The sequence below is a fragment of the Chinchilla lanigera genome, unplaced genomic scaffold (assembly GCF_000276665.1).
Source record: "Chinchilla lanigera isolate Chin_1 unplaced genomic scaffold, ChiLan1.0 scaffold00009, whole genome shotgun sequence".
Classification (NCBI taxonomy): domain Eukaryota; kingdom Metazoa; phylum Chordata; class Mammalia; order Rodentia; family Chinchillidae; genus Chinchilla; species Chinchilla lanigera.
In genome coordinates this window covers 22,632,992-22,644,445 of record NW_004955410.1, presented here as the reverse complement: position 1 = coordinate 22,644,445, position 11,454 = coordinate 22,632,992, and the positions used below count along the sequence as shown (strand labels likewise).

The window sequence follows — 11,454 nt, the reverse complement described above, 5'->3', positions numbered from 1 at the left end:
CTTCCTTCCTTCCTTCCTTCTTTCCTTCCTTCCTTCTTTCCTCCTTTCCTTCCTCCTCACTAAGTTTCCCATATGGGAATGGAACTTATGATCCTCCTGCTTCAGCCTCCCAGAATGTTGGCATTGGAGGCATGTGCTACCATGCCTGGCTAAGACTCCTTTATAAGCATGCTATTTAATTTCCACATATTGATGAGTTCCCCAATTGCTTCCCTGTTACTCACTCCTAATTTTATTTTATTGTGGTTGCAGAACAGGGTACGCATTATGTTTAAAATTACTGAGGTTTCCTTTATGGCCTAGTATATGATCTACCATGACAGTGTTCCATGTGTAATTTTGGTGAATATACATTCTATTGTTGGGTGGACTGTTCTATAAAGGTCGGTTAGATCTGCTTTACGGTATTGCTGAAGTCATCTATTTCCTTACTGATCATTTGTCCATTTGCCCTAGCCATTATTGAAGTGTGTTAATGAATTATACAGCTTTTATTTTTAGTTATCTACTTCTCCTTTCATTTTTCTTAGCTCTTCTTTCATGGAATTTTGTGTTCTCTTATCAGATACACAAGTACTCATAATTGTTAACTTTCTAATTGAGTTTTAATAGTTATAATTGCCCTCTTTATTTCTAGTAGTTTTTGCTTTGCAGTCTATTTTGTCTGATACCCTTATAGCAACGCCAGATCTCTTGACATTACTGTTGACATGATATGTCTTTGCTACCTTTCTATTTTTTATTATTATGCAACTCTGAAACAAAATTGTGTCTCTTACAGATGCGACATAGTTGGATCATGTTTAGTTTTTTAAATCCAGTCTGCAGCCTGAAATACTTTTGCCTTTTGCTCAGATAATTTAGTTTGTTTATGATTAATGTTAATATTAATATGGGTGGATTTATGTCTAGTACTTTACTTTTTGTTTTCATTATAGTTATAGTATTTTCCCCTTATTCTTCTTTTGTTTCTTTGTGTTGGTGAATATTAATTCAGTATTACTTTTTATGATGTTTTCCACCGTATTTTTTGTTTTAGTAGTTATTCTAAGGTTCACTATATGTATCTTTTAGAATTAGCTTCAGACATATTTTTTCAGTTACAGTGATATACAGACATGCTCCTATATAGCTTTATTTTTTGTGGTATTCTCATCATTCAGGTTGCATCTCCAAGTATGATGAATCCGAAAATGCGTATTTACAGTGTTTATTTTGTTATACAGAGTCATCTCCCTACCTCCATACAGTTTTGTTGTAACCTTTCATTGTGCTATTACTGAAAAATATACGTTCATTACATTTTTATGTTGCAGAACCAAACATATTCTGTATCGTTGTATACAATTGTTTTTGAAATCTGTTAAAAGAAGAAAGAAGAAATCCATTCCTATTTTGTTTTATATAATTACTTAATTACCTTTGCCGATGCCCTTTCTTGTGTATTTGAATTACTTTCTGTGCTCACTTGCTTTTAGCCTAAGCACTTCTGTTATTATTTCTTATAAGTCAAGACTGCTAGCTACAAATTAATTTACTTTCTGTTTACCTGGGAAGCAGTATTTTACCTTTATTCTTTTAAGTATAGCTTTGCTGGATACAATGCTTTTAGTTGGCAGTTCCTTGTTTAATTACAGTGTTTAAAACCTTTCCCTAGCAAATGTGTTATTTTATCGTTCGCATAGGCAATTTATGGTGTTTGGTTTGTTCTTCTGGTAAATGGGTTATACTTCCTTGTTTCTCTACATGTTTCATACTTTTTCATTTAAAACTAGATATTTTAGAAAATATACTGTTTACACCTCTAGTGACTTATCCCATCCTCTCCCAGGGGTTTGTTATTATTATTTGCTTGTTTTTGACCTAGTGACTGGCTAGATTACTTCACTGAGGTCCACCCGTCCCCTGAGTAAGAAATCTCTGAGTTGCTCCTTAAAATGGCAGAGCTGTGGGCTTGCTCAAGGTTGCCTGGAATGAGTGGATTTGGTGGAGCTCTGTTTCCTCTTGTCTCATGGCTTTTATCTGTTCAACTTCACTGATTACTCGGTGATTTCCCTATTGTCCACAGCACCCTGAAACATAAATTATCCTACAAAATAATCCAGTCTCCTCTGAAGGACATTTTGAAGTCATTTTTTGATTTTTTGTTTGTTTTACCCCAGCATGGTTCCTCCCAGCTATCTTACTCCATAGTTCTCTCCTGCAAATTAGCCTGCATACAATTTAGACTGTATCTTGGGTTATTTCTGTCAGGTGCCTCTCACCATAATATCTCTGGCTCTTGAGAGCTCCCTTTTGTTTGAACTTCTCCAAAATGTGACGCAAAGGAAGTAAGTCCATTTGAGATGAGATGATTTGCTACCTAGTTTTTGACATGCTTGTCTACTTCCCTGCCCCCAACTGCTGGGTTGGTAGATGGCAAAAATGGCAAACATCTGTCTGAGACACACGCCAATTCCAGAAGCTGAGTACTTGGTTGAGAGGAGGTGTGGAGAAACATTCTGAGGTCCTCTTGACTTTCTGATTGGTGTGTTGATCAGGCCTTGCAAGCCAGGAAAAGGGTGATCTAGGAAATCAGGGCCCATAATCTCAGCTTCCCACACCCAAAGCAGAACTTTGCTTCCTACATGGGAACTGGGCAGTTGAAGGGATCCTCTCATTTCTTACTCTCACCCAGGGCTTGGCTTCAGAATAGGGAGTTGGGGAAGGAAAAGTAATGCTAGTAGCCTAACACTCCCAGAAAGAAAGGTCTTCAAACCGGAACAAAGGGAGATAAGAGTCTTCCGTTCTTAAATATGGAAATCTGAGTGGAGACCACACCTTGCTGAGATGGCACAGGAAAGCGAATAGTTTTGGTTTAAAAACAATAGGTTTCTGCCTTCTTTATTATAATTTCTTAGATTTTTCTCCAACAAATATTTATTCATTTGCTGTTGTTCCTTAAGAACATTTCCTGAAGGTTTACATCAGGAAGTTTCTTTTTCCTTAATCTGGATCCTTTCAGATGGTCACGCAAGAAGTCAATTTCTGTCACGTTAGTGCTGCGGTCGACAGTTGGTGTATTAATTTTTATTCGGTATATCTTTTTAAATCAACTTGTATGCATAATTTATATATAATCCCTATATATGTTTGTGTGTATAATTTATGTGGGTAGGGTTGGGTAGTGATGCAGTAGTCATTTGATGCTTTTTCATCATTCCATTTTCTTCACGCAGAAGTTTAAGTGACAGCTCAGAATCATCAATCTATCGCCACGGTGCCTTTTAACTCGTAGGTATAAGGAAAGTTAATTTAGGAAGGAAATCATTATTCTCCTGAGGGTTTGGTTTTAACAAATGATATGTATGAAGGCTTCTTTTTTAATCACTGTCTACTGCCCAGACTCTTGGCTTCAGACTTGTGCAGTCATTCACCTTCAAATCTCTCTCGCAGCACTGCTGACGCTGCACTCAGCTATGCTGAGCAATGAGCAGCTTTGACATTCAGTGGCCCAGGGCTTCCTTTCTCCTTGAAAGAATTATGTAAGTCAACTAGATGGGGTTTTGACTGTCTCTGCAGTTTCAAAGCAGATGGTGAATTCTCACCTCAAGTAGGTGAAAGGGCCCTCAAAATACTTAGCAGTATTTACAAGGTAAATTCTAACTGCCTGTGCTCCCTGGCCTTCAGAAACACATGATTTACATTCAGGATGCCTAAATCTAGGCAGTGGAAGATATCAAGTTCAAAAGTAAAGCAAATAGCTCATGGTTCTGCTGCTGATGTAAAGCAAAATGAGCCTAGCTATCACAACTTCATATAAGAAAACCTCATTTAATTGAAATTTTCTCAAACAGGCAGTCTGTATAATTGCTTTATTTTCCTTCCAACTGTTTTGTTTTTAACACTTTTATAAGCCATGTGGTATGATTTCATTCTGATTGTGTTCACCAAAGTTCTCCCACCTTTGGCTTTTTTGTTGCTTTTTTTTTATTGGGAATGAGTTTAGCACAGCATTAATAGCTGCTGTGGACTTCAGAGCTTTTTACTCACAAGATCTATGTTTTAATCCACGTCCTGAAAATTTCATTTCACAACTATGAAGAGACAGCTACTGCTTTCATAGGCCACAATGGAATCTAGAGACTGTGAGTGTTTCTGCAATAAGTGTATACCTGAACACCATAGCTGTTTATACATCACCGTTCTTAGCAAAGAAAGAAAAATATACCTGAACATCTTTCACATCTCTCTGCGTGTTTAATTATAGAAAGGATGAATGAAGTTCATTGTCAGTGCAATCAGTCTTCAGCAAATTCACATATGATACCTCTACTGAGACTTACTTGGGGATCTGGTATTCAACCTGAAGAGGCAAGAGTGCGTAACATCTGTGATTTAGTTTAATAATGAAGGCATGAATTGATTCTAAGTGAGAGTCTGTTCATGTCTGAAACTAATCAAACCCATAATTTGGATGTTCCCAACAAATGCATGTATTTGTACTCTCTCTTGCAGGACAACATCAAAGAGGATATGCAAGAAATTCAGGAAGTGCTAAAGTAAAGTTTCCTCCACCCTCAGAAAGCACCTACTTCACCATATCTGAGGTCTATACAGAGCTTCAGAGACAGGGTTTTGGTAAATTATTTTTACAATAAAGTTTAATAATTTTAAGCTTTTGTCTCACTGAAAAGCAAAACTTAATGCAGAAAATAGGATTCATCTTAAAAAGTTGTTTGTAAGCTGTTTTGTTTAGCTATAGGACATCCGGACAAATATAAAAGAAGACCATGGAGCCCAGTACTACTGTTCACAGTGCCACAAAATTTATTGACTTTTGGTGATTCAATCCCTTTGCCTTCTTCATTCTAAGACTAGTTACCAGTAGTCACACTTCTCTCATAATTCCTTAGGGTTGTTTAGTCCCAGAAGATTTGACTTGAGAAATTTTAAAAGATTATTCTGCTCGAACTATGCCCGTACTCACAAGAAAATCAGGTAACATATATTTTTTGCCTCAGAGATGTTACCACAGATCCTTCACGTTTCTCAACAACCTCTTCTAAATTCTGTGCTTTCCATTTACCTTGAAAATCTATACAAAAAGAGTACAAAGGAGACTTCTTGGAACTATAGTGAGGAAATAAAAGCAAATATCCTAGAGAAAATTACTGTGAGTTGTGATATATTATTGAATGGAATACTACATAATCTAGAAAATAACAAAGTACCTATATATTTATTTAAATAAGATGTTGAGGGGCTGGGGGTTTAGCTCAGTGGCACAGTGCTTGCCTGGCAAGCACAAGGTCATGAGTTCGATTCCTGGTACTGGAAAAACCCAAAATATTAAAAATAAATAAAAGGATGTTGAGGAGACACATATTGTGAGTGATGTGTGTGTATATATATATATTACAAGCAGTAGATTAAATCCTAGCTATATTTTGCTTTATAAGGACTGGCATTCTGCCTTTCTGAAGCTTTGAAATCAGTGGGAGATACCAACAGCAGACAAGCAAATAAGTATAAGCATGACAATTGTTATGAAAGAATTAAATTATGGTGTGCTGCGTTTGCTGGAAAAACTTAAGCATTATGTCCATTTATATAAAGTAAAAAGTGTCCATAAATATATCACAAAGGGGTGTTGTAGTTTTCTGTGCCCACAAGCAGGACAAATACCAAGTTGTATATGAACGCACTCATGACAGCAATTATCCAAATCCAAGGTAGGTGCTGAGTACCCACATCAGACTGACTATAAATGTTTAGAAACAACTACCAAGTATTCATATATTAATCTGTTTTATGCTTTCTTATATTGCCTCATTTTTAAACAAAATGTTTTGTTACTTTATAATTAATTTTAAAACATTTTAAACATGCACACAGTAGATAAAAACAGTCATTTATTTACTCAATATCCAATTTTAACAAAACGTAAGAAATGGCCATTTTTGTTTGAGATTTTTAAAATGAAATAGTGACAAATATAGTTGAAGTTCCAAGACTAAGTCCTGTTTTTGTAATTCCTCTCCTTCCCGGGGTAATCACTAGTGCAAAGATATGCTAATTTTATGTTCTAAGAAAAAGGACTTTAGAAAACCAATATATAGCACAGGTGCAGAAGCCTGAATCACCAAAAATAAGTAATGAAAAGAAAAGAAAACAATAAATGAGTCAAAATATGTAGCAAAGAGTAAAGGAGAATGGAAGAGAAAGATTAATTTTGCAAGAGCCTTTGCTGAACCGAATGGTCAATGTAATCACATGAAATTACAGAAAGCACTTTTGCTAAGCTCAAAATAGTCATTATGAAACTTCAAAATTGTCTTCGGGCTTGTCAGAACTTCCCTGCTGAATAACTGAACTTGAGAAATACAGAAATAACCAATAAAACATTCTTTCATCGCATACATTCTAAATTCGAAGTAAACAAAAGCAAAAGCATCATTCAAGAAAGTGCTTTGAAGAAATTCACATCCATAATTCAAATATTTTCAAATAAAATTTTTATTAACTTTTTTCAAATGTCTAGTGTGAATCAATCAAAGTGCCAATATCAGGATATAAAAAAAATGAGTGAGAAGTAATCTTTTCATTGAGAAGTTCACAATCTAGTTAGTAAAACTTGTGAGATGACATGCTATCTTTCTTGTCCCGTATATTCCTACTGCCCAGAGAACTGCATGGTACATAATAAACACGTTTAATAAATAACTCTCTGGGGAAGAAAGAAGAGTCCTAATTTATAGCATTTTTCCATTTCCAGGGTATAAATATTTTCATCATGACTCACGTCAAACAAATGGTATTAAAATATTGAGTGTGGGACCAGAAAGTAATACAAACCAGAACAATAGACTCATCACAGACAACCAGCTATAGCATTGAACAAGTACATGTTCTACAGATACATAATAATTACAGCAGAAAAGTTTTGTTTAGCATATGGCAAAGCACAGAGAAGTGAGTACATTTACTGGAAGAGGACTTCTTTGATGAGAAATCTTCTCTGAGACAATGATGTTTGACTTGTTTCTGAAGGTGATATGAATCTTCATGATAGCAGTTGTTCTCAATAAGACAAAGCATGTCCTGATAGGAGTGGATCAGGGATATTGCTAAGCAACCTATAGTCTGCAGGGCATATCTCTCACATAAGAATAATTATGCAGATTGTCAGATGTACTAGTAGTGCTGAGATCAAGAAATATGACAACTCGAGATAAAGGGAATGGCAAATGCAAACACAGTGAGGTATGGAGGTGGGGGTGCAAGGTAAGTGCAAGGAGATAATGTGGCTGAACCTTACTGTTCAGATGGGTAAACAAGGAAAACTCAGGTTAAGAGGGGGAAGCTGGGCAAAGACAATATGTAGGTGCTTTACTAAAACTTAGCAGGATACCCTGAAGGGTTCAGAAATCATTTCCTAGATGACTGACTCCCTTGAGATCTCTTTTCACCTTTGATGTGGAGGACATATTTGAAAGAGGTGGTATGAGAAGGTAGATGTCAATTTGGAGGTTATTGCAAGATTCTGGATCAGCATTTTACAACCATGATCCAAGAAACTCTGTCAGACTGTAAGGTGCTAAGGAGAGTTATGCGCATGTGACAGGACAGAGGGGAGGAGAACTTTCTGATTCTATTTGAGAAAGGATATGGACCATACATCTTATACAATTCCCATTCAGAGGATTACTGGGAAGTATTTAACCTCGTGTCACCTGTAATAGTATAGAAACTGCTGCGGCTTAAATTAGGCATTTTTCACAAAGTGTTTATAGATAAGTTACCCTACCTGAGAATAACTCTTTGCTTTCCTAATTTTATCTTTTCTCATTGTCATGGCTATTCATTCCTACTCCTCATAATTTATTTAATGAACAAGACACAGAGGGGGCTGGGGATTTAGCTCGGTGGCACAGCTCCTGCCTGGCAAGCTTAAGGTTGTGAGTTCGATTCCCAGTACCAGAAAAAAAAAAAAAAAGACACAGAGAACATCTCCTGGTGTTTTCCTTCAGCAATTTAAATCTCTTTCTGATATTCCATATGGTACAATCAGTAAACTTACAGCCTTATCTTTTTCTAACCATTATATACTTTTCTAGCACACTAGCTCTTCATATTTTAAATATAACAATGGGTTTTCAGGCTCCAAATTACCTAATATTTCATAGTACATAGGGAAAATGAAATACCATACTGACCAGTAAGCACTATAAATTAAGGAAATGTATAATAAGAGAAACATATATTAAAAGCATATCTGGAAAGGAAAAGAATGCAGGTATAGATATAGGCTTTCCATTGTTCTATTTCAAGGACCCAAATCTTACACTGACATGCAATGAGAGAAAGGGGACACATTCTCAAATCTCTAGACACTTAGAACAATCTAAATTCTATTTGACTATCCTCCATCAATTAACATGAGTTGTATACAAGAAATGATACCTAACACTAAATGCTACCTAAAGAAAGGATGGAAATTTGGCCATTGGATTGAGAATTAGGCAATCATTAGCATGCTTTGCTACAGTGGTCTCAGTGGAGTGCTGGAGCTAAAAGGTATTATTCAGAGTGGAGAAAAGAACAACTGTTTACCTTCTAGATTTCTTCTGTTCTATAAGATGCTCTCATTTTCTTGTTCTTAAGTTGTAAATTACATAGAGCACTGATTTATTCTCTGAAATAGTACTATTCATAGCTAAAGCCATCAACAACCTTCAACCCGAAGTGAGCTAAAATACTGACAGGCACTGTGGGACTTGGATTTAGTAAATCCAAGTACAAATTTCATCACTTGTGTGAATTTAAGTGAGTTTCTAAACTCCAAATATCCATCTCCTATTTACTGAATAGAGTACACATTTCAAATAAATATGAGAATGAAATAAACTAGCATAATATGTGAAAGTTACCACAATTAGAAAGTAGCTTATAGAAGGGAAAGTTTAACCTAATATTCACAGCTTAGCTTCTTTGTGTGGTATTATTCTTCTGAAAGTATCATTCATATTCTAATAAAGCAGACAAATATTTATTGAGCAGTAATTTATAGAACACCTGGCTACATATTGATTAATCATAAACATGTATAATATTATTATCCAGTTCAATTAGATAATAAGTATTTCTACTGTAATAAGTATTTATATCAATTATGTGACAGTAATTTTCATGCTGGTATGGAAAATAAGAAAGATAAAAAGATTTCTTTCTTTTTGTTAAGAGAAGTCTCTTGAAAGGTCAACATGAGTAATAGAATAATTATGACTCTACACATGAGTTAATAAAAAATGACAAGCTGAAATAGATATGCTAATCGTTTCTTAGAACTTATCCTTCCAAAGGAATGCTGACTTCTCTGCTTAGCTATGTGAACTGCTGGTCATTAAGGGAGGTATTTTGTGCAGCAGCTCTGAACTCAGCAGATATTGTGTTAACATCAAGATGAATTATGTCAAATAGAACTCTTGAAGTAAAGAATTTGTACTTTCAGATCTTTGGCCATCCCTGACCCACTACGTATATATTTTTATTACACATTCCACAAAAATAAAGTTCAGTGTCTGGAACATCCATCAGCAGTGCTCATCCTGGCAGGCTGAGGATGGGGGGAAGCCAAAGCAGCTTACAGAGTCATGGCCGTGGAGCAGACCATGAACACTGACCGGGCAATACACGGGCCCACGCCCAGCTGCAGCAGATTATGCTTGCACAGCCAGACACTGTCTTTATCAGTCTTCTAACTCTATACCCATTCCAACCCATTCTTATAGCAAGATCATTCTCACAACTGGAAATGGTAACAAGGCAAGTAAAAAAGGAAGATAAAAGCATGACATTTACTTTCAATTTAGAAGAGGTCGACTTTGACAGGTGAGGAAGCTGATCATCATTAGATGGATCCTGCCCATGTTCTGGCAAACTGTTCCACTGGAATATTTTCAGTGATTCCAAGATCAAGGCCTTCTGGCTTTCTGCAGACCCAAAGCCATTGGTCTTCCCTTCTTTTTCTCTAAAGTTTTGTTCTTTTTTCCTTGCATTATCCATTTTCCCTCCCTTTCATATCATACAGTCAGCAAATTATGTTTCTTTCTCGTTTCTTAAAGAAAAGCATCGAATCCACATAAAATTTCAGCTACTATTATAATTCTAGCTTCTCATTATAATAAAGCTCCTCCAAAGCAGTATCTGTGCTGACTGCTTCCACTTTCTCCTTCTTTTATAACTTCTTCTTCACGTTTGAAAGTTCTCAAATCAGCTTTAGTTTCCAGTGTTCTCCTGAAACTTCTCAGTAAAAACCTACACATTGCCAAGTCCAGTGGAAAATTTTCAGTTCTCATCCTCAGCTTATTACATGCATTTGACATGATTAGCCATTCTCTTTATTTAATATAATTTTTTCAGCTATTCTTTGGACAGAGGACAAATATCTAGAATATAAAAAGAACTCAAAAACTTAGCCCTCCCCAACAAAAAACTCAGTCAAAAAATGGGCAATTGAAATGGATAGATACTTGAAAGAAGTATCACTAGCCAGTGTGTGCAAAAAGTATTCAGTAATGGTAGGCACTAGAGAAATGTAAACACAAAACAACACTGGGATTCTATCATATTCCAGAAAGAATGGCCATTATTAAGTAAAAAAACAAAAAACAAAAAACAAAAAATGCCTGTGAGGTTGTGGGGGAAAAGGAATACTTCTACAGTGTTGGTAAGAATGTAAACTAGTACAAGAAATCAATATGGAGATTCCTCAAATAACTAAAAACAGAGATTCCATTTGATTCAGCTATACATATTCTGAGTATCTTCACAAAAGAGTTAAAGACATCAAGTGAACTAATCATAATAATAACAATAACAATAATGAAAAATGGGAACAGGGGATTTAGAGACTGAAAGAGGTGGATGGTAAGGAGAAAGGGGATTTTAAAAAATCAAGATATGTTGTACACATGTACCTGCTCCCTAAGATAAATGTCAACATTATATAAGCATGTACTAACAATATTTTCTTAAATATTATTTTCAGTGGGAATAAGGGTCAAAAGAAACAAAATTTGTAATTTTGAACTGTAAGCCCATGATCTACATCTACATACAATGGTACCTTGGTTCATGAATTTAAATTTGTTTTACAAATTTGGGGAAGATGGCAATGTTTGTGTTTGTGTGGGGAAGATGGCCCCTGCTATATTTGTCACCAAGTGGAGGGTTTGTGAACAGAAGTGAAATTTTGTGTAATGTTTTGCTTGAGATCTGAACTGCTTGTGAGTACAAGCATTCATGAACCAAGGTGTTACTGCAAAACAGAACTGTATAAGGTTTTTGCAAAGCAACTTGTCATTTGAATCTAAAAGAAAATACTTAACACTGTACCTGGGAAGCCAGATATGGTGTTTGCTCTGGTAATGTCAGCACTCTGGGGCTGGGGATTTAGCTCAGCGGCAAAAG

The 11,454-nt window shown here is 35.8% G+C and overlaps 1 long non-coding RNA gene across 1 annotated transcript in view; it reads left to right on the top strand.

The window, feature by feature from the left end:
* LOC106147779 overlaps nucleotides 1-4,608 on the top strand; it is a 28,658-nt gene extending 24,050 nt beyond the window's left edge. Inside the window, exon 3 of the long non-coding RNA XR_001232742.1 lies at nucleotides 4,498-4,608. This is a non-coding gene — a long non-coding RNA (uncharacterized LOC106147779). The remainder of the gene's footprint in view (nucleotides 1-4,497) is intronic.
* Nucleotides 4,609-11,454: the final 6,846 nt, after the last annotated feature.